At 39.0% G+C, this 19,949-nt stretch overlaps 3 long non-coding RNA genes across 3 annotated transcripts; all 3 read left to right on the top strand.

Moving 5' to 3' along the window:
• Positions 1-449: 449 nt before the first annotated feature.
• Positions 450-2,584, top strand: LOC130013693 (uncharacterized). The gene is made up of 3 exons (XR_008788921.1): positions 450-562; positions 1,693-1,734; positions 2,265-2,584. It is a non-coding gene; the product is annotated as an uncharacterized LOC130013693 (long non-coding RNA).
• A 7,515-nt stretch (positions 2,585-10,099) lies between these two features.
• LOC126827591 (uncharacterized) lies at positions 10,100-13,385 on the top strand. The gene is made up of 3 exons (XR_007682739.2): positions 10,100-10,234; positions 11,037-11,078; positions 12,993-13,385. It is a non-coding gene; the product is annotated as an uncharacterized LOC126827591 (long non-coding RNA).
• Positions 13,386-15,426: 2,041 nt separating this feature from the next.
• Positions 15,427-17,025, top strand: LOC126827601 (uncharacterized). Its single transcript, XR_007682766.2, has 3 exons — positions 15,427-15,657; positions 16,075-16,116; positions 16,357-17,025. It is a non-coding gene; the product is annotated as an uncharacterized LOC126827601 (long non-coding RNA).
• The last annotated feature ends 2,924 nt before the right edge of the window (positions 17,026-19,949 follow it).

Genomic DNA, 19,949 nt, shown 5'->3' with positions numbered 1-19,949 from the left:
CTGGTGGTAAAGTCCATATTATAAGAATGTAACAAACTGTTTAAAGTAACAAATTACAAGAATACCACAAACTGTTTAATTGTAACAACTTTCACTGTTTAGTTCGCGTGCCGTGGGTTTATTCTGGGAAATATGGTAAGTGAAAGGTCAAACCCCGTCGGAACCCTCCCCTTGAAACATTCCTGTATTCGTCCCTGTCCCACAGCACGCTGTATGACGTATGTCCGTCTTCGTTAGCAGAAAAGTAGGACGTTAAACCCCATTTTATTTCATGTTAGTTAATACCGGATCAGGTTTATCTAGTTCAACACTTTAAGTGAAATATAAGTCTAAAAGTATAAGGAAGTTTTTGGAATAATTGGTAGAATTACGGATAACCATTTTAAAAATTCTGATTGGTCGATAACGTGTACGTCCTGGTAGACATCATGAATATAAGCAAGAGCTGGGTGGGTAAAGTTTATACAAGCTCCAGATACTGGTCCACTGTTGAAATACATCGAATAGAAAACTTTCAAGATGGTTGCCAAAATGAAAGTAGGAATCTCTCTGCTGCTTATTTGTAAGTAAACTCTGCAATTGTTGTAAAGTTTAAAGGAGCTAAATCGCTAATATTTGGGATCTAGAAATTGACACAAATGGGTCGCAAAGCATATAATAATGTAATATGAATGTATATAAACTGATTTGCATTCAATCGTTTCTGTTTTTACTGTAATTTCTAATCAGTTGAGTTCGGTGAAATACGCCAGAAGTCTCAATTGAAGACAATCTTTAGCGTCTGGTTATTCCAGTCTAAACCGATGGTATTTATTGTGCATGCTCTCCAGATAAGAATATAGCGTCACCATTTGACATGACTTGTGGAATATGTCTAGCCTCGTTCTTTGCGTCCCTTGTTCCAAATGGCACTGAAACGCATTATGGTACACTGTTCGTGTACCAAAGACAAACTGTTTATTTTGTCTTGAATATTGGATATCAGAAGCCCATCTTTTCCCTGTAAGATCACATGACCAATGTTGATTCAAATTGACGAATAATTTGTGTTTTGAATGTCGAAGATTTTTCATGATATTGAGTTAGAGACTTAGCTACTTTAATTATAATGGTTATATTGTTCCATGTTTGTAGTTTAAAGAAGTTTTAGCAGGTATTCTAGATGATACAGTCTCTTGTATATTCACTAAATTTAACCGATTTGGAATGTTTACAAATATAATCCATCCGTCCATCCACAATTTCTTGTCATTCTGCCACACTGGGAAATTTTGTCCGGACAGCAGCGCTACGGCCTACTCTTATATCGAATTTCAACTGCCAGTGGATCTTTTACATTCACGCCAATGTGAACACGGGGCCTCGGTTTTTCGCTCCATCCGAACAACTATACCTTGTCTCTTGCCAGGCGTAGGACTATGCCTGTCGTTATTAGCCAAGTCTGAGCAGCTTTACTGACAAGAGGGGGCGGGGGTTCTCCAGGTTAGCGAGCCAACGTCTTTCTCATTGAGCCATTGCGACTCCCTCATCTTAATTATGTGTCAGTATGATGACATACTAAACACAATAGGTCATGTGACGTCAAAGGGGAATTCCCATTTCACTTGTCACTAACCTCTAAAATATTATTGAATACGATGACGTCATTTTAAATATTCTGATTTTTCTTAATTTCTCTTTTTTTTCTCACAGGAATGTTAATCCTTGGATTATCAGCCACAGACGACTACAAAGGTAGGATATTTTCTCCACATTTTGCTATAATTGCGCATTAAATAAATAAAGTGGAAATTTACCAGGATCGTCCCAGCTAATTTGCAAGGAAATGTGTATGTCAAACTATTTTGCATAATTTGATCCACAGATAAACCAAACAGAAAGGTTCGATCCGTATCCGTATCCGTGTTCATTTTTTATACTGAATAACATTGCGTTAATCTGAGCTACGTATCACCATGGTAATACAATATACTGTCTTAAAAATACATTATGCAAGAGCAAAATCTGATTATCGCAAATCTTAATTTAGGCTTCAGATGTTATAGAAATTATAAATTAGATCTTTATTTAAACAACAAGCCCAAAATCAACTCTGTAGAACCACGGATGGCTAGGCTACAGCTCGGATTTAAATAGGATTTCACTTATCAATTAATTCAAATATGGCGCATCCTGATGAGAATACGTCAGTTAGATCGAGGCTAAATGATAGAGTGTACTTAATTATTTATAATGTTATTATATAATGATATTACATCTTTCAGAGCCACCCCTTATTGGCAATGAAAAGACTAAAGTCTTACGTCGTGTAAAAAGAGGTGGGTGGCAATGTGATTGCAGACCACCATCCCCGGACCCGGGACCTGTATGGGTGAGAAAGAGACGGTGAGAAAGAGACGATGAAAACTTTTGAGGAATTCGCTTTCTGATCGCTGCAGTAGGACGGAGTGGTGAACGGTTTCCTTTGTGCTATCTTTATGAACTTTTAACTGTTCAGTGTTTTCTGTTTTTGGGCCTTAAATAAACATGATAATTTATATTAAATAAATAAATAAATAAATAAATTGCTTATTGAATAAATAAATGTGATTTTATTGTGTTATTAATGTAGAATACTAGTTTTATATAATGTAGATTCTATCAGCCATGTAGGAGTCAAGGTGGCTAAGTGGGTAAGACGCTGGCTCGCTAGCCTGGAGGTTGGGTGTTCGATTCCAGCATTGGCGTGGTTCCCCCTTGTCAGTGATGCAGGACGGAGGACCTGACAAGATCCATTGACAATTGGAATTCGATATAAGTGTAGGCCGTAGTGCCGCTGTCCGGGCAGATTTTCCCTCATTGCACACTGTATGACGTATGCCCGTCTTCATTAGCCCAGTTTGGAGCAGAACAGTGGATCCGCGCCTGTAAACATATATACAGGTAAGTTTTAATGGACTGGGAAAACTCTTTTACACTATTTAAAAAGAGGAGAACTTTCCCAGTTCAAGCCGTTTTGTGATCTGTGTTGTTTCTGTGTAATAGCTAAAAGCTATACTGTTCATTAACTTCAAGCAGTTATAAGAGCCTGTGTTTTTTCATTAAATGCAAGCATCTAAAGCCTGGGGGGGGGGGGGGGGTCACGGTGGCTAAGTCGGTAAGACGCTGGCTCGCTAGCCTGGAGGTCGGGTGTTCGATCCCTGCATTGGCCGAGAAAGTCCATCCCGATTTTCCGGCGTGGTTCCCCTTGTCAGTGATGCAGTACGGAGGACCTAACAAGGACAGATGTCTAGTCGTTCGGATGGGACGAAAAACCGAGGTCCCATGTACACATTGGCGTGCACGTAAAAGATCCCTTTACAGTTGGAATTCGATATAAGAGTAGGCCATAGTGCCGCTGTCCGGGCAAAATTTCCCTCATAGCACACTGTATGGTGTATGCCCGTCTTCATTAGCCTAGTTCGGAGCAGACGTTAAACCCCATTTCATTTCTAAAGGCTGTATCTGTTTAAAGTCTGTGTATGCAAGCATCTAAAGGCTGTACGCTCAAAGATCAATTCTCAAGAACTATAGGTGTAATAACTATAACATCGCTATGATCCTGGAGACGGATATCCCAGTGGGAACAACTGATCCAGGCTACTAGTGCGGGAGAACATGTTCGCCTTGCCGTCTCGACAGGATGGCACTGATTCTGAAAATTCATTCCCAGTTCATGCAAAATTATAAACTATACACGCCTTAAGTAAACAAAGTATACATTTTCAACAATATAAATTCAACATTATTTAACAAATGGAAACAATGTAATTTATGATTAAGTTGACATACAGAAGTATATTCTAGTTACGTTAAAGATACGTTCCCGTGTACAATCTGGGTGATTTGAGGATGTATTTGGGCTAAAACATATTCAAATTAATCTATCAAAATTTTGCTTCAAACCCTTATCAAAACACTGTTTATGCGAGGGAATACCCTGCTATAAAAAAATCTATTAAAAGAGGTCATGTTTGTGTTACGTAACTTCGCTGACGAACTACCTTGCAACCGATGCGTAGTCGGAGGAGAATTCATTGCACACACAAGACGATGTTGTCTTTAATCGCTATCCATTTATCATAAATATCGAAGCCTAATTAAATTCTTGGATTATCCATTGCACACGTCTTTTCCCGTATTTTTTATCTCAGAAAGTGTTGTACGTCTAACTCTTCATAAAGTTTATCAGCATGTATATCACGCGGTCAATCTTCGCGTGCAACCTTTGACGTCACGCGATCAGACAATTCTAATCGTCGGACTGTCAATTAGGGGAACCCTTACATTTTTGTCCTGTATGCGTCCGTGAGTGTTTTTCAGGGAATCCAGTATTTTTCTAGTAAGATTGGATATTTCTACTTTCCATATATACCAAAATTGCCATACTTTTATTGGAAATAACCACCCGATAAATACTTTTCTGGGAACGTATCTATAAATAAGTCATAGGATAAGCATATAAATTATAATCGCATGATATATATACAAATTCGGCTATTTAAACATACATTATGCAAGAGCTAAATCTGCCTATTGCAGGTCTTTCTTTAAGACAGAAATGTTATCTAAATTATTAATTAGACATTAATTTAACTTATCCAGACCATAATCAACTCTCGATGGCATCGCTAGCCTGTGATGTTTATTGGATTAGGTTCCGATTTCCTGTTCCACTTCCATTCATAATTTAATCATGAAATGGATAATCGAGACTATGTTTTTTTTATCGTACTGACTTTAGTAATGATGATCGAGACTAGGCGGAAAATTCAATCGCTAAAATCTCGGTTCAGAGTAGATCAATTTGACTGAAATTTTCAGTAAATTCCCTTTACATTATCTAGTTTTGTAACTATTATAGTGGGGCACAACAAAACACATACTTATGGAAAACAGCTACTAGTGTATTTAAGGCGACGTTTCGTAGAGTATTCTCTCAACGTTATCAAGCTAATACAGTAAAACAGGTATGAGGCAAATATATATAGACAAAATACAACAACATAACCGAAACCATACATAGCAACAACATGATCAAAGGCCTACACCAACACTTATTAAGATATACAATAGCAGATAGAGAGTTAACTTATAGTCCATGGCCAGTGAGGATGTCGTCTTAACAACAAAAATGGAAACCATACCTTAAAACAATTAGATCAAAGGGTTGCGACACAATTTGGTAACAATATACAAAAGTAAGAAAAGAAACCGCTATGTTAAACGATCAATAAGCTGACTAAGTAGTTGCGATATTAACCGAATATGGGAGGTGATTAAGACAATAAATTAAGGCAATGGAGTATATACAACAGATAAATGTAACATGATGAAGGGTAGATTAAATATAACTGTTATTTCATTGCACATATCTATTAACACTTGTAATTTTATGATAGGATAATTAGATATGCAATAGAGATATAGATTTAATGTAAAAACAAAAACAATTTATAACATGGAATATAGCACGATAGTAAATACAATAACTAGTCAAAAGATAACACACAGCACACTTGTACAGTTTATAAGGAGTGGTGGAACCATGCTATTATTTAAATTAGTTGATCATACGCATTGGGCAAAAATATCCCTGTATCACGATTAAGATCTGGGCTGTTCCTTCTGATTTGTATTGCCTCCATTATCTTCCGTGTCTTTTCTGTTGGGAGATTAGATGCCAGGGTTTCGTATGACTCAATTCTGTGTCCAGGGTTGGTCTGGAGATGTTGTGCAACAGCTGAGTTAGTGATGTACGACTTGGACTTGTGCTGGCTTATTCTTTTATCTAGGGGTTGTCTAGTTTCACCGATGTAAGTACTAAGACAAGAGCAGGCAACTTTATAGACACACTCTTTCTGGGGCGGGGGTTTATTCGGGAGGAGCTTACCATTAGCTTTCAGGATATCTTTAAGTGTTCGGCCCTTGGAGAAGGTGACCTGGATACCTATTGGGATGAGGATTCTCCTGAGGTGGTCAGTGAGCTTCCCTTGAAACGGTATGGTGATTCTTATAGGTGGTTTTTCTGGTTTGGTTTTTCCCGGATCTGTAGGGGTGTCAATGGTGGTTTTAATGGGGTTTTTTTAACAAATTGTAGAGGGTAGTTGTTCAGGTTTGTAAGGGCTTCTTCAATGTGTTCTAATTCTTTTTGGAGATGTTCTTTGTCACAGATGTTGACAGCACGGCGGGCTAAAGTTGCTATGGTTGCTTTCTTAACACTGTGTGGGTGGTGGGAATAGAAGTTAATGTACTGGTCAGTATGTGTTGGTTTTCTATAAACACTTGTTGTGAGCCCACCTTCTGTTTTCTTAACTAGTACATCCAGGAATGGGAGGCATTGGTTTTCTTCTGTTTCTATTGTAAATTTAATTCTGCCATTTTGGTTGTTGAGGTAATGGAGCAAGGCGGTGTGGTCTTCGTTCTGACGGAGAATTACTAAGACATCATCGACTTTACGGAGCCAAATTGTGGGTTGGATGGGTGAGGTGGAAAGAGCCCTCTCTTCAAAATCGGTCATATAGATTTCACTTAGAACTGGGGATAGGGGACTGCCCATTGGTAGACCGTGAATTTGTTCGTAGTAATCGTCCCCCAAGAGAAATAAGTGGATTCTATGCAGGATTTAGTTAAGTTGACTATATCTTCTATGGTGAGATTGGTATCCAGTGAGTTCTCCATTGAAGTGAGTCTATATCGTAGTGCTGCTAAGGCTTCATCTCGGGCGATATTAGTAAAGAGGTCAATAACATCGTACGATAGGATAAGTGTATCTTTAGGGAGGTCTCTAAGTTTTTCGCAGAAATCTTTAGAATCTTTGATAAAGGATGCAGCTTCCTTGCCTAATGGGGAAAGAAGGTTTGACAGGTACTGTGCAGTGTTATAATATACGGAATCTCTGGAGCATACTAGCAGTCTGGCTTTAATGGGGTTCTTTTGTGTTTTAATGCAAGTGGCTCTGGCATATGGTGGTCTAGGATGGGACGGCTTAAGTTTGTAAAATAGGGAAGGTGTGAGTCTCTTCTCGTCTTTGAGCTTAACTAGTTGTGCGGTATGGTGAGAACAGCTAGCTCTTTATCTAATCTCCCATAATGTATCTTTAAGTAGGGACATAATACTCCTCAATAATATTAGACAATGTATTATGGTACATTTCCAACAAAATAGATTATTTAATTGGGATATAAACTCACTAATAGTATGCCAAATAACAAGACAGGGGTTTCTATTAAATTATTAAATTAAACATAATATATGGCGGATAGCAATATTATTGTAAAACTTAGAAAGAGCCTGTCAACAAAAATGAGCATGCAAAGGTGGAGAAAAGAGATGGAGAGAGATAATTTAATGGAGAGAGAGAAAAAATGGGGTTAAACGTCCACTCGACACAAATCAGGTCATTTCGGGACTAACATATGATTCAATTTTATTTCAATAATCCACTTGCGCGTACAGGTCTTTTGCAGTGGGAGGAAACGGGAGGACCCACGAGGTTGGACAGGCGACCTACTCCTTGTCACGTACAACTGGGTTGACTCAATGACAGACCTTATGATACAACGGGAACGCGCTAACCATTCGGCCATCACCCCTCCTCCCCCCTTCACCCCCCGAATTTATTTCTTTAATTCTATTTATGTAAAGTGCACGTGCATGTATTATACGATACCGAGGAAGATAATTTTAATAGTTGGCCCTTTTTCAAATTTAGTTTACTTTCCGTAATATCTAACTTTAGATATGTAATGTCAATGAGGGTTAAGTGGCCAGTTTTTCTTCCTCTTTAAGGTACATCGTGACCTCTGTTCAATTCAGTGAGAGAAAGAGAGAGAGAGAGACGGGTTAACGTCCACTCGACACCAACCAGGTCATTTCGGGACTAACATATGGTTAAATTTTATTTCAATACTTGACTTGCGCGAAGCTGTATTTTGAAGTAGGAGGAAACCGGGGGACCCGGAGAAAACCCACAAGGTTGGACTGGCGACCATACTCCTTGTCACGACGTACAACCGGGGAATCGAAACCAGTTGACGCAATGACAGACCATTTCGCGAGCAGGCGTTAAACCATTAGACTATCCCTACCTTATTCAATAAAGAGCACAATAATAAATTGGGTATTATGAACAGGGGTGCACTACTAAAGACGACTTAATGAAATGAAATTGAACCATGTGTTAGTCCCGAAATGACCTAGTTTTTTTTCGAGTGGACGTTGAACCCTATCTGTCACTCTATCGCTCGCTGTCAAATTCTGGCTTTGACATATTAGTCGCCGATTTTATCAACTATCTACATATTCTTTATAGATATGGCATTCTGCACACATCTACTTCATACTTCGAGAATAGATCTCTGTTCTAAATGACCGCCATACTCAAAAATGACCGCCATACTCAAAAATTAGTATACTGTTTTGTAATACGGCTCTACTCCGTTTCACAAAGACTAAATAAACTTTTTCAATTTTATTAAATAGAAGCTGAGATAACTGTAGACAGACAGCGCAAGTTTAGTATGTAGATATTGGAGCCGTGGTGGCTTGGTGAGTAGGAGGTTGGCTCGCTAACCTGGAGGTCCCGTGTTTGATCGGGGCGTTGGCTGAGAAAGTTCAACGGATTTCAAAGTGCTGGAAACGATTTATTGTCTGTGTCCCCTCGCGCTCGATGTTTTTTTTTTCTTTTCCACATATTATTGGAAAGCGGAATATAAATATAGCATTGTTAAGTGATATGTAACAATAAATAGTGACGATTACATCAACATTAATATGTAATCACACGTCTTGAATATTAATGTTATTTTGTAAGATATGTAATCAGATATTGTAATGCATCACAATGTGGGGTCACGGTGGCTAAGTGCGTAAGACGCTGTCTCGCTATAGCATTAACCACATATTGGTAAGAAGTCAAAATTGAGCTACTTTGTCTACTTTGTCATGGGTTTGTTCTCTGTAAAATCGCAAGAAAAGATTCCAAAGATTTTTTCAGTTAACTTAGTCGCTGAACTTTTTCGGGAATGCGGGAAATAAGAATGCCACAAACTGTTTAAATGTAACAAATAACACTGTTAATGGTAAGAGAAAGGTCAAACTTGTTTTTTGCCTCGCTTCGCTCGACAACAACCCCGTTTGCACCCTCTCCCCTCCTCTTTTAAAACATTCCTATATCCGCCCCTGTCCCATAGCACGCTGTATGACGTCAGCCCGTCGTCAATAGCCCAGTCACTCGGCAAACCTCAACAGATTCCAGTACCCTACATCTAATCTCGGCTGTATGACAAAGTCCGCCATTAGAACTACTTTCAAGTTCCCGGATTACAATGGCGTTGTCCATGACGACCAACGACGTCATTGATGACGACGTATTTCAAGAATGTTTTATCTTACAAAATTTTCAAAATTTGAAGCTGTTTTTCTTTCAAGTTTATCCGATTTTCTTTAGACAAGGACAAATTTGCACTGAAAATTCTACACACTCATCGAACGACGCAATTTTGAGAACTTATTTCCAAACGCGGGCAAGTTTCCCTTATAAGTAAACCGGTGCCGCAACGCAAATGTATAGGCGTAGGTACATATCACTTGCCGAGTGTAGCCCAGTCGGAGCTGAAAATTAGGACGTTAAACCCCCATTTTATTTCATGTCACTAAATGCGGCATCAGGTTAATCCATTGAGTCGACTGGCGTGGTTTCGAATCCCCGGTTGTACGTGACAAGGAGTAGGGTCGCCTGTTCAACCTCGTGGGTTTTCTCCGAGTCCTCCCACTGCTAAAGACCCTATGCGCAAGCGAATTATTGAAATAAAATTAAAAACCATATGTTAGTCCCGAAATGACCTAGTTGTGTCGAGTGGACGTTAAACCCCATTTCTCTCTCTCCCTCTCTAATCCAATTAAGCACTTTAATTTGACCTAAATTGAAGAAAGTTGACTCGTTGAACGTTGAAGTGAAATAAAAGTCTACAGCTATAAGGAAGTTTTTGGAATAATTGGTGGAATTACGGAAAGTCATGGTAGCTATCAAATTTTAAAACTTCTGATTGGACAATAACGTGCACTTCCTGGTAAACATCACGAATATAAGCAAGCACTGGGTTGATAAACTTTATACAGGTTCCAGATACTAGTCCACTGTTGAAATACATCGAATAGAAAACTTCCAAGATGGTTGCCAAAATGAAAGTAGGAATCACTCTGCTACTTATTGGTAAGTAAACTGCTATTATTACAAAGTTTAAAGGACAATATTGGTGTCAGTCATTATAAGATATGTGATAGAGCTCGTTAAATACATCCCAAATATAATTTTAACACAGAGATCATTGCTACGGTTGATGTGTAACAAGCACGTGAAGAAACGGGAAGTGACGTCAAACATGACAAACACGAGTTGTCCTTCTATATAACTGACTGAAGTAACGAGCGGTAACAGTTGTTATATGAAAAGTTGTTATATGAGACGATGAGAGGATATCTGACAATTCAAAAAAAGAATTGGCTGTCAGTAGATAAAAGATAACGAACAAATTAGAAAAAGTCCGTGCATTACCATGTTTTTATTAAGAACAGAATGAATAAAAACGGGGGAATGCACGGGATTTTTCTATTTTTCTCGTGTCCCTTATCTAGTGACAGCCAATTCTATTTTTGAATTGTGGGATAACCTCTCACCGTCCCATATAATAACTTTTCACTTCAACGGAATTATCAGTGAAATGAATTTCGATCGTTTGTCTGTTACCGCTCGTTACTTCGGTCTGTTATATAGAAGGACAACTCGTGTTTGTAATGTTTGGCGCCACTTCCCGTTTCTTCACGTGCTTGTTACACATCTCCCGTAGCAATGATCTCTGTGTTAAAATTATATTTGGAATGTATTTAACCAGTTCTATCACATATGTAATAATGACTGACACCAATATTGTCTTCTGTAAATGTTATTGAATACGATGACGTCATTTTAAATATTTAATGTGATTTTCCTTAATATCTCTTTTTTTTCTTCACAGGAATGTTAATCCTTGGATTATCAGCCACAAACGACGACAAAGGTAGGATATTTTCTCCACATTTTGCTACGGATATAAAATGCGAGTGCAAGTATATAGGAACTTTGCCTGACTGAGCATTACGAAGCAATATTACCAATGAAAACAAGTTCCAGGGGGGGGGGGGGGCGGAACCCGGGAACAAGGATATACAAATGGTACCCTGCCCTTTTCTGGGGTGTACATGTATACCCATGCCCTAATGAGATTATCTGAATTTATTGTGAAATCTGATCAGCGCATCAATTATTTGGGTCGATTATAGTCTCATTATAGTGTCTTGTCAACACTTGCTCCTGAGTATAAGTTCTTGCAAGAATCGTGTCTCTTAATCTACTGTCTCGTTCAAAAAGCTTATTCTATTTTCTTGATGAAGATTGGTGTATTGAATGTCAAATTAAAAAGAATTTTTTATGAGAAGAATTGCTCATGATACGAAAATTGTGAATAATCAGACTTTTGTCTCTTTCATTATCATGTATTTTAAAGGGTTTTATGTTGAAATTTGGAATTCTAGAGGCGCTCTAAACAGCGTTCTTGGAATTGACAAATTTCAAAATTTTCTAGGGGCCGGGGGGACAAATTAAGAAATTATCCCAGCTAATCTGCAGGGAAATGTGGATGTCAAAATTTTTTCTATCACTTGATCCGCAGATAAACAAAACAGAGGGTTCTATACGTATTCATTTAATTATATTCAACAACACTGCTTTAATCTGAGCTACGTATCACCATTAGGCCAGTATCGCATAGGCGCGTCCGAAGTAAACAAAGACGATGTGTTGATATATTTACACCCCAATCATCAGTTAGTAGTCTATCTGTGTATGGGTTTCAAAAAAGAAAGAGTAGCAATATAAAAATATTATGAATTGATTTCTGTTTCTTTGCTTTTAAACTTAATACAGGTATTTGCGCGAGGGGAGCTAATTTAATTTAGTCACGATTGTCAGGTCTCTCTTTTGCCGCTGCACAGAATTCTAAAGGCTTCGTGGGCGTTGCCTGTCCATCTATACACGGTCCATGGATATACATTGTCCGTCAATTTTACAGTACCCCATGAGAACACTCCCCCCCCCCCTTTGCTCTGAGCTAGTTACGACCCTGGCCACCATGGTAATAAAATATACTGTCTGAAAGAAGTTAAACCCCTTTGATTGGTGTAAAAATCTGTGGAGAAATTGTGAGTTAAAAATCTGACTCCACTGTATGATGTTGTAATGAGAGAGAGAGAGAGAGAGAGAGAGAGAGAGAGAGAGAGAGAGGTTTAACGTCCACTCGTCACACACTACAGTAGGTCATTTCGGGACTAACATATGGTTCAATTTTATTCCAATAATTCGCTTGCGCGTTGGGGTCTTTGTCAATGGGAGGAAACCGGAGGACCCAGAGTAAACCGACGAGGTTGGACAGGCGACCCTACTCATAGTGACGTATAAGTTGGGAATAGAAACCACGCAAATGGGGTTTAACGTCCTACTGTTCTGCTCCACCTGGGCTAATGAAGACAGACCCACGACATATATTGTGCTTTGAGGGATAATTTGCCCGGACAGCGACGTTACGACCTAGGGCTCTTTTACGTTCACCCCAATGTGTACACGGGACCACGCCGGAAAATCCCCCCGGGATCGAACACGTAACCTCCAGATTAGCGAGCCAATGCCTTACTCATTGAGCCGCCTCGGCTTCTTAACTGATATAGATACCAAGATACAATAACATTGACTTAGCTGTGTACACATTCAAAATACTTGTAGCCATTGGCCAATAATGTGGAGGAACAATCTACAATAGACCAAATATAAGTGTTTAATCTTTGCGGACTTTCTAGATAATATCTTAATGAGTATACTCTGTCTTGTACACGATACCTATGAATAAATGATTATTATATAATGCTATTATATCTTTCAGAGTCACCCCTTATTGGCAGTGAAAAGGCCAACACCTTTCGTCGTGGAAAAAGGGCACCTGGAGGCTGGAAGATGCCGCCGCAAGGCACACCACCGCCTCCTGGTTAGTGAGAAAGAGAGGGTCAAAAGTTTTGAGGAATTTGCTTTCCAATCGCTGCAGTATGACCGAGTTGTAAACGGTTTCATTTGTGATATCTTTATGAAATTTCAACTGTTCACTGTATTCTGTTTTTGCGCCTTAAATAAACATGATAATTTCTTATTAAATAAATAAATTGCTTATTAAATAAAGAAATAAATAAATTGCTTATTAAATAAAGAAATAAATAAATTGCTTATTGAATGAATAAATAAATATTGCTTATTGAATAAATAAATAAATACATAAATGCTTTTTTTGTTTTGGTAATTTACAATAATAGTTTTATATAATGTATACACCATGTAATATTGATTTGTTTGGGATGGTTAGGAGCTGTTTGGGAGGGGTGGGGCCCTTTTGCATGTTGAACGGTACGCGTAATTGGTAGGAGCATGTTAAAATGGCTATGGTATAAATATTAACGTTCACGTAAAGGAAACCTTAGCTGTTGGAATGGAAGGTAAGTGTGACAAGTCGGAGCCGAAAAGTAGGACGCTAAACCCCATTTCATTTTCCAAACAGGCATTCCGTTTTATATATGATCCATTCTTAAACATAATGTAAAATGAAATGGGGTTTAATGTCCTACTGTTCTGCTCCAACCGGGCTAATAGGAATTTTCCCGGACAACTGCGCTACGGCCTACTCTTATATCGAATTCCAACTGCCAAGGATCTTTTACCTGCACACCAATGTATACACGGGACATAGATTTTTTGTCCTATCCGAACGACTAGACAACTGGCCCTGTCAATCCCTCTATCCTGCACTACTTACAAGGGGATACCATGCCAGGATCGAACCTGCGATCTACATGTTAGCGAGTCAGCGTCTTACTCACTTAGCCACCGTGGCTCCCTTAAGTATAACATCTTTGAAAAGTAAAAATTATCAACAACCTAAAAGTGAGATGGAATGGCAGACCCTTCTTCAAACTGTCCCTTTACATGAGAATTGGAAATATTTAACAATTCTCTGAAGAATGCTGCTACAGGCACCAAACTTATTTGGTTTCAGTATAGAATTATACATTACCGCTTGAGCATAACCAACTATCTTCTAGAATTATGAAGTGTGCATGTTTGTAAAAGACTCATAACCAGTGTAAAGCGTTCAGACCAACGAAAATGGACACCGCTCAACAAATATTTCCGTCACCTACGAATGTAGGGCGAAAGTTATTTTTAGTCTTTCTCTCTCCCCCCCCCCCTATTGCATGGCGATTTTTGTTGACGTTTTGGTGTAGAATCGAAGAAAAGGTTTGAAAATACATTTTCGGCCAGGTTTTGGTGAATATACATGATTTTTAGGCGGAAGGATACAAGAGTTGAGAGGTTGGTTACGTTGAAATGTAGGGCCGAAAATTGCATGTTTTCTCTCTCTACTTCCAGCTTGTGTATCTCAAGTTTTTCATGGTGAACCTCATACATGCTTTTGGGAAAGAGTTTGCCACGAAAATTTGGGAAAACGTTAGAGACGGTCTAAGAGACGAGAATTAACATTAAAGTCAATGGGGAAATCATTAGTGATCTGTGGCCAAATGTGACGAAAAGTTGGATTAATGGTGGTCCGTTTGGAGGCAGATCACCACTAAATTTCACCATCTCGGTACCACACACTGTAGTTCGTCTATTTATAGCAATTCTCCCCCTGTCTCTTTTCTCCTCTTTTGCATGCCCATTTTTGTTTATTTTTGGTCTATAATGGACGAAGAGGGTTTGAACTAACATTTTCTGCCAGGTTTTGGTAAATATTCATGATTTTGAGTGCCCGCTTGTGGGAAGGTAGCCCTACTCCTTGTCACCTGTAAGTGTTTAATCGGAACCACGCCACTTAATAAAATGACAGACCTTGTGATCTAATGTGGACGTGTTAGACCATTCGGCCACCCAACCACCGACTTCTAAACGCCATATGAGCGTTTGGTGGTCGAATGGTTTAACATGTGCGCGTTAGATCACAAGGTCTGTCATTGAGTCAACTGGCGTGGTTTTGATTCCCCGCTTGTACGTGACAAGGACAAGGGTCGCCTGTCCAACCTCGTGGGTTTTCTCCGGGTTCTCACGTTTCCTCCCACAGCTAAAGACACCTACGCGCAAACGAATTATAATTGAAATAAAATTGAACCATATGTTAATCCCAAAATGACCTAGTTTGTGTCGAGTGAACGTTAAACTCCATTTCTCTCTCGCTTTCTCTTTCTAGAAGCCATTGTTAACAACGTGTTTACCGAGCTCACGAAATTGAAACAACGTACTCGTATGAACCGGTGCGAACTGCCTGAATCCCACTACAGAATTTGACTATAACAGCTATATACAGCTATAACATCCGGGTATACTGCATGACGTATATAAACAAGGGCTGGACGTTAAATAAACTACATTATATTTCACACACACATACGTGTAAAACATTATACAAGCTCCAGATACTGGTCCAGATACTGGATTGAGATACATCGAATATAATACTTTCAAGATGGTTGTCAAAATGAAAGTAGGAATCTCTCTGCTGCTTATTGGTAAGTAAACCGCTGTTGTAAAATTTGATTTGAAACACAACGAAGTTATAAACTGTTCAATCATTGGTTGTTTCATTCCATGGTTGTCGTAATACTGGGATTTGGCATCAAGTGTTCTTGACGCTGCAGTTGATTTTCTTGTAATTTTTAATGTTATAGTGAATCCGACATAGACCTTATTGGTATCCCAGGACATGGTAGACTAACGCCACCTGGCCTATGTTACTCCCCGGTTCGAGCTACCTCTATACCCCAAATTTCAGACTCGGGGCAGACCTAGTGTAGCCGCCAACCCCGAACAGACAGACAGACAAACAGACAGACAAACGACAGTCACAAATATTAGTATAGATAGATAGAAGATAGATTATGTCACTCAGTCTAAACGGTTTCTTTAATATTGTTTTATATTTACAGGATTTTTAATTCTTGGATTATCTTCTGCAGACCACGACAAAGGTGAGATATTTTAACATGTTTTGTTACGCATTTAAAGTGCGAGTACAATTTTAACACAGAGATCATTGCTACGATAGATGCGTAATGAAACCGCATTGAAACCATTGTCATTTGCGAGGGGGCAGAAAAACTCAAGGGGGCGCAAAAACTCAAAACCATGATGGAAAGCTCGACATTGCGTCCCTCTCACTTAGCCTCTGATACACATGGATTATTAATCATTATATTATCTCTTTTCAGAGTCTCCTCTTATTGACAGTAAACAGGCCAAAACCTTTCACCGTGTGAAAAGAAGTGGATGGCTACGGCCTAATGCTAATGAACACCCTCGTGAGATGGTGGAGCAGGCACGTGAGATGATGGAACAACGTCATGAGAATTGGTATCGAAGAACAACTTACGCCAATTGACCACCTTCTTGTTTCTCTGAAATCATGTTCTAAGGAAATATTCAACTGATATATATATCACTTTCAACTGTTCAGTGTTTTATGTTTTTGAACCTTAAATAAACATTATAATTAATGTTAAAGGCTCAATACCACTCTTGTTGTAACTGAATAATATGTCCCAATCTTTATTCTGGTAAACAAATTGTACTATTTTACAATATTCCAATTAATTGATGATACAAATTTCATCTTAACACACCTAACTTAAAAAATTGGAAAAATTCAACTAAATGATTTGAAAAGCCTGACGTAAAGCTTTTCAAATGTGACTTGGATTTAATGGATAATTTACACAACAGATAAGACACTAAGACATTTAGTACTTAGAATAAGGCTATTTTTTTTATTTTTTGGAGCTGTCAAGCCAGCAAGAGTGTTATTGTCCCTTTAAATGAATACATAAAAATGATGATTGATAATAAATAATATAAATAATATAAATAATAAAAATATGAAAGTTGATTCTAAAAAAATGTAATTGATATATTGATTAATAAATACAAATATCTGATTAAAATACAAATCTATACAGGGGCGCCGGAACCCGGGTACCAGGGTTTACAAATGGTACCCTGCCCTTTTCTGGGGTATACATGTATACGCATGCTCTAATGATGAAAGTTTTCAACCCTTTTACTGGTCTATTCATTTTTAAATCTTTTATGAGATGAATTGCACATAATACGAAAATCGTGAATAATCAGGCTTTTGTCTCTTTCATTATCATGTATTTTAAGGGGTTTTATTTTGGAATTTGAAATGCTAGAGGCGCTCTAAACAGTGTCCTCGGAATTGACAAATTTCAAAATTTTCTAGAGGCAAAGGGGGTGGGGGGTCACCTCCCAGAAATATTTGAAAAACAGGCTGCCGGAAATGCAGTCTTGCAGTATTTCAGGCACTGATCGTTGAGATAAAGTGTCAAACGAACGGACTTGCGAACCTCGACGAAGCCCACTCACAAGCACCAAAATAGGGAGAACTTACGGAGGGTATGGTTGGCCTCCCACAGAAAATTTTGAAAAATAGGCTGCCGAAAATGCTGTTTGACAGTACCCAGTCAGGCACCGATCGTCGAGATAAATAGATCTGACCATATACCGTCCGTCGCCTGATCACTAGTTTATCCGACCAGAGAACAAAGTGTCAAACGAACGGACTTGTGAACCTCAACGAAGTACCCTCGTGAGCGCCAAAGTAGCGAGCCCCTTGGTGACCTCCCCAAGAAAATTTTGAAAAAAAGACTGTCGGAAATGCTGTCTGACAGTATTCAGGCACCGATTGTAGCGATAAATAGAGCTGATCAGATACCGTCTGTCGCCTGATCACTAGTCTATCCGACCCAAGAGAGGAAAGTGTCAAATGAACAGACTTGCAGTATTTCAGGCACTGATCGTCGAGATAAATAGAGCTTACCAGATACCGCCTGTCGCTTAATCTCTAGTTTATCCGACCAGAGAGGAACGGAGTGAATCAAAGTGAATGAATATTTTCGCAACAATATTTTGTGAAATAGACTGTCGGAAATGCAGCCTGGAAGTATTTCAGATATTGATAAGTAGAGCTGACCAGATACTGTTCGTCGCCAATACACCAGCTTATCCGAACAGAGTGAGACAGGTGTCAAACGAACGGAGTGAGTATATCAAATGAATGCATATTCTAGCCGCATTGAACCTCAAGTGATTCACATTGTTTATAGTATTGGAAACGGGTTTCTTTGCTTATCTCCGAGTATCTATCGTCCTTACTCGAGGATACCTTGATAATCCGTTGGAAATAATGCGCATCGGGAAGATTGTATAGCCTAGTCCGATAATGCGCAACTGGAAACCCTTGTCCCACAGCAATACTAAATATACGACGAGGCTTTGTCGTTAGGGGGTGACCGTGGTACTGGAGCGTCTACAAACTAGAGGAAAATAATACTTTTAAGAACACTGACGTTCATTTCGGGTGCTGGTATATACAATGTGAGTGAGTAAAGAGACGCGGGACTCACTCCCATATATACCCAAACGGCCCAACCCTTATCATCAGTGTTAAGTAACTTTTAATCCTCTTAGTATCTAAACTTGGTCTGAACATAACATTGCAGGAAACCGCAATTAATGTTTCGACTCTAACTATATAAAAGTTAAATAAGAGATCTTGAAAACCATTAAATGTTTAATAATTATAATGTGAATGAACTGTGCAGGAAAAAGGACTTTTCGGTGAGATGTGATAAGACATGTATGACTAAAGATCAGAACGTAATATCTGTATACTATAACAGTATGTTTACAGCAGGATGGGCTTGGTAAGAAATCACTCAGCAGACTCTACAACATGACTGAGTGGGGATGTGGGATTTAATCACCGTAGAAGGCATAGGCGTACGAGCTAGGGGGGCTGGGGGGCAGCTGCCCCCCCCCCCCCTAACTTTCGGGCAAGCTGACATTTCGGGCAGACGGGTAAAGTGAAAAAAAAAAAATTATTTCATCTACTTGGCAAAATAAAGTGCCCGAAATCTAATAAAACACTAATTTTACGGACTGGAATAGCAGTAAAACGCGTTTGCGGCCGTCAAATATTCCAAAATTTTCTTTGGGGGTCCATACAAGGTCAGCGCCGCTTCTTCGCCTCTCGAAGAAAGCCGGCGCCGCTGTCTGTAAACCTGAAATTTTTTCGGGCATTTTTAGTTTTGCTCCCCTAACTGTCATCGAGCCCTAATAAACACTAATTTTACTTTTATTTTAATTGAATACCACGAATTTGTACTGAGTTGACTATGGATTAAAACATTTTGTCTGAAGCCACTCTACTTTGTGCGACATTTTTCGGGCATCGATTATTATTTGTGAATGCAGCTGCAACAGTCTGATTGGATGGTTGGAATTCAGGATGGGATTTCGGTTACAAAACCATTGGATACTTTTGAAGTTGCTTACACGGGCTAGAATAGCAGAAAACGCATTTGCGGTGGTTAAATTTTTTTTTTAAAAATTTCTCCGGGAGAGTGAGACCCCCATACCCCATACCCGCGACGATTGGTTGGTTGTTTGGAATTCGGGTCAGCCAGGCAGGCTATATTGGACCAAATTAAGTTGCTGTATACACAGGCTGGAATAGCCGGAAAACGCATTTGCGACAGTTAAATTTTCAAAATTTTCTCCCAACGGTCCCGTCTCCGTGGACTGTAAACGATTGATCTTTTGATTGGAATTCGAGTCAGCCATCTTAATTAGCCTATATTAGACCACTTTGAAGTTGCTTTGTTCACGGGCTGAAATAGCAGGAAAACGTGTTTGCGGGTTATGCCCCCCTAACTGTCATCGAACCCGTACGCCTATGGTAGAAGGTACTGATTACCGAAACGCATCACAAATACTTTTTCTATAT

The sequence above is a fragment of the Patella vulgata genome, chromosome 7 (assembly GCF_932274485.2).
Source record: "Patella vulgata chromosome 7, xgPatVulg1.2, whole genome shotgun sequence".
Taxonomy (NCBI): domain Eukaryota; kingdom Metazoa; phylum Mollusca; class Gastropoda; family Patellidae; genus Patella; species Patella vulgata.
This window is presented reverse-complemented; position numbering and strand designations above follow the sequence as displayed.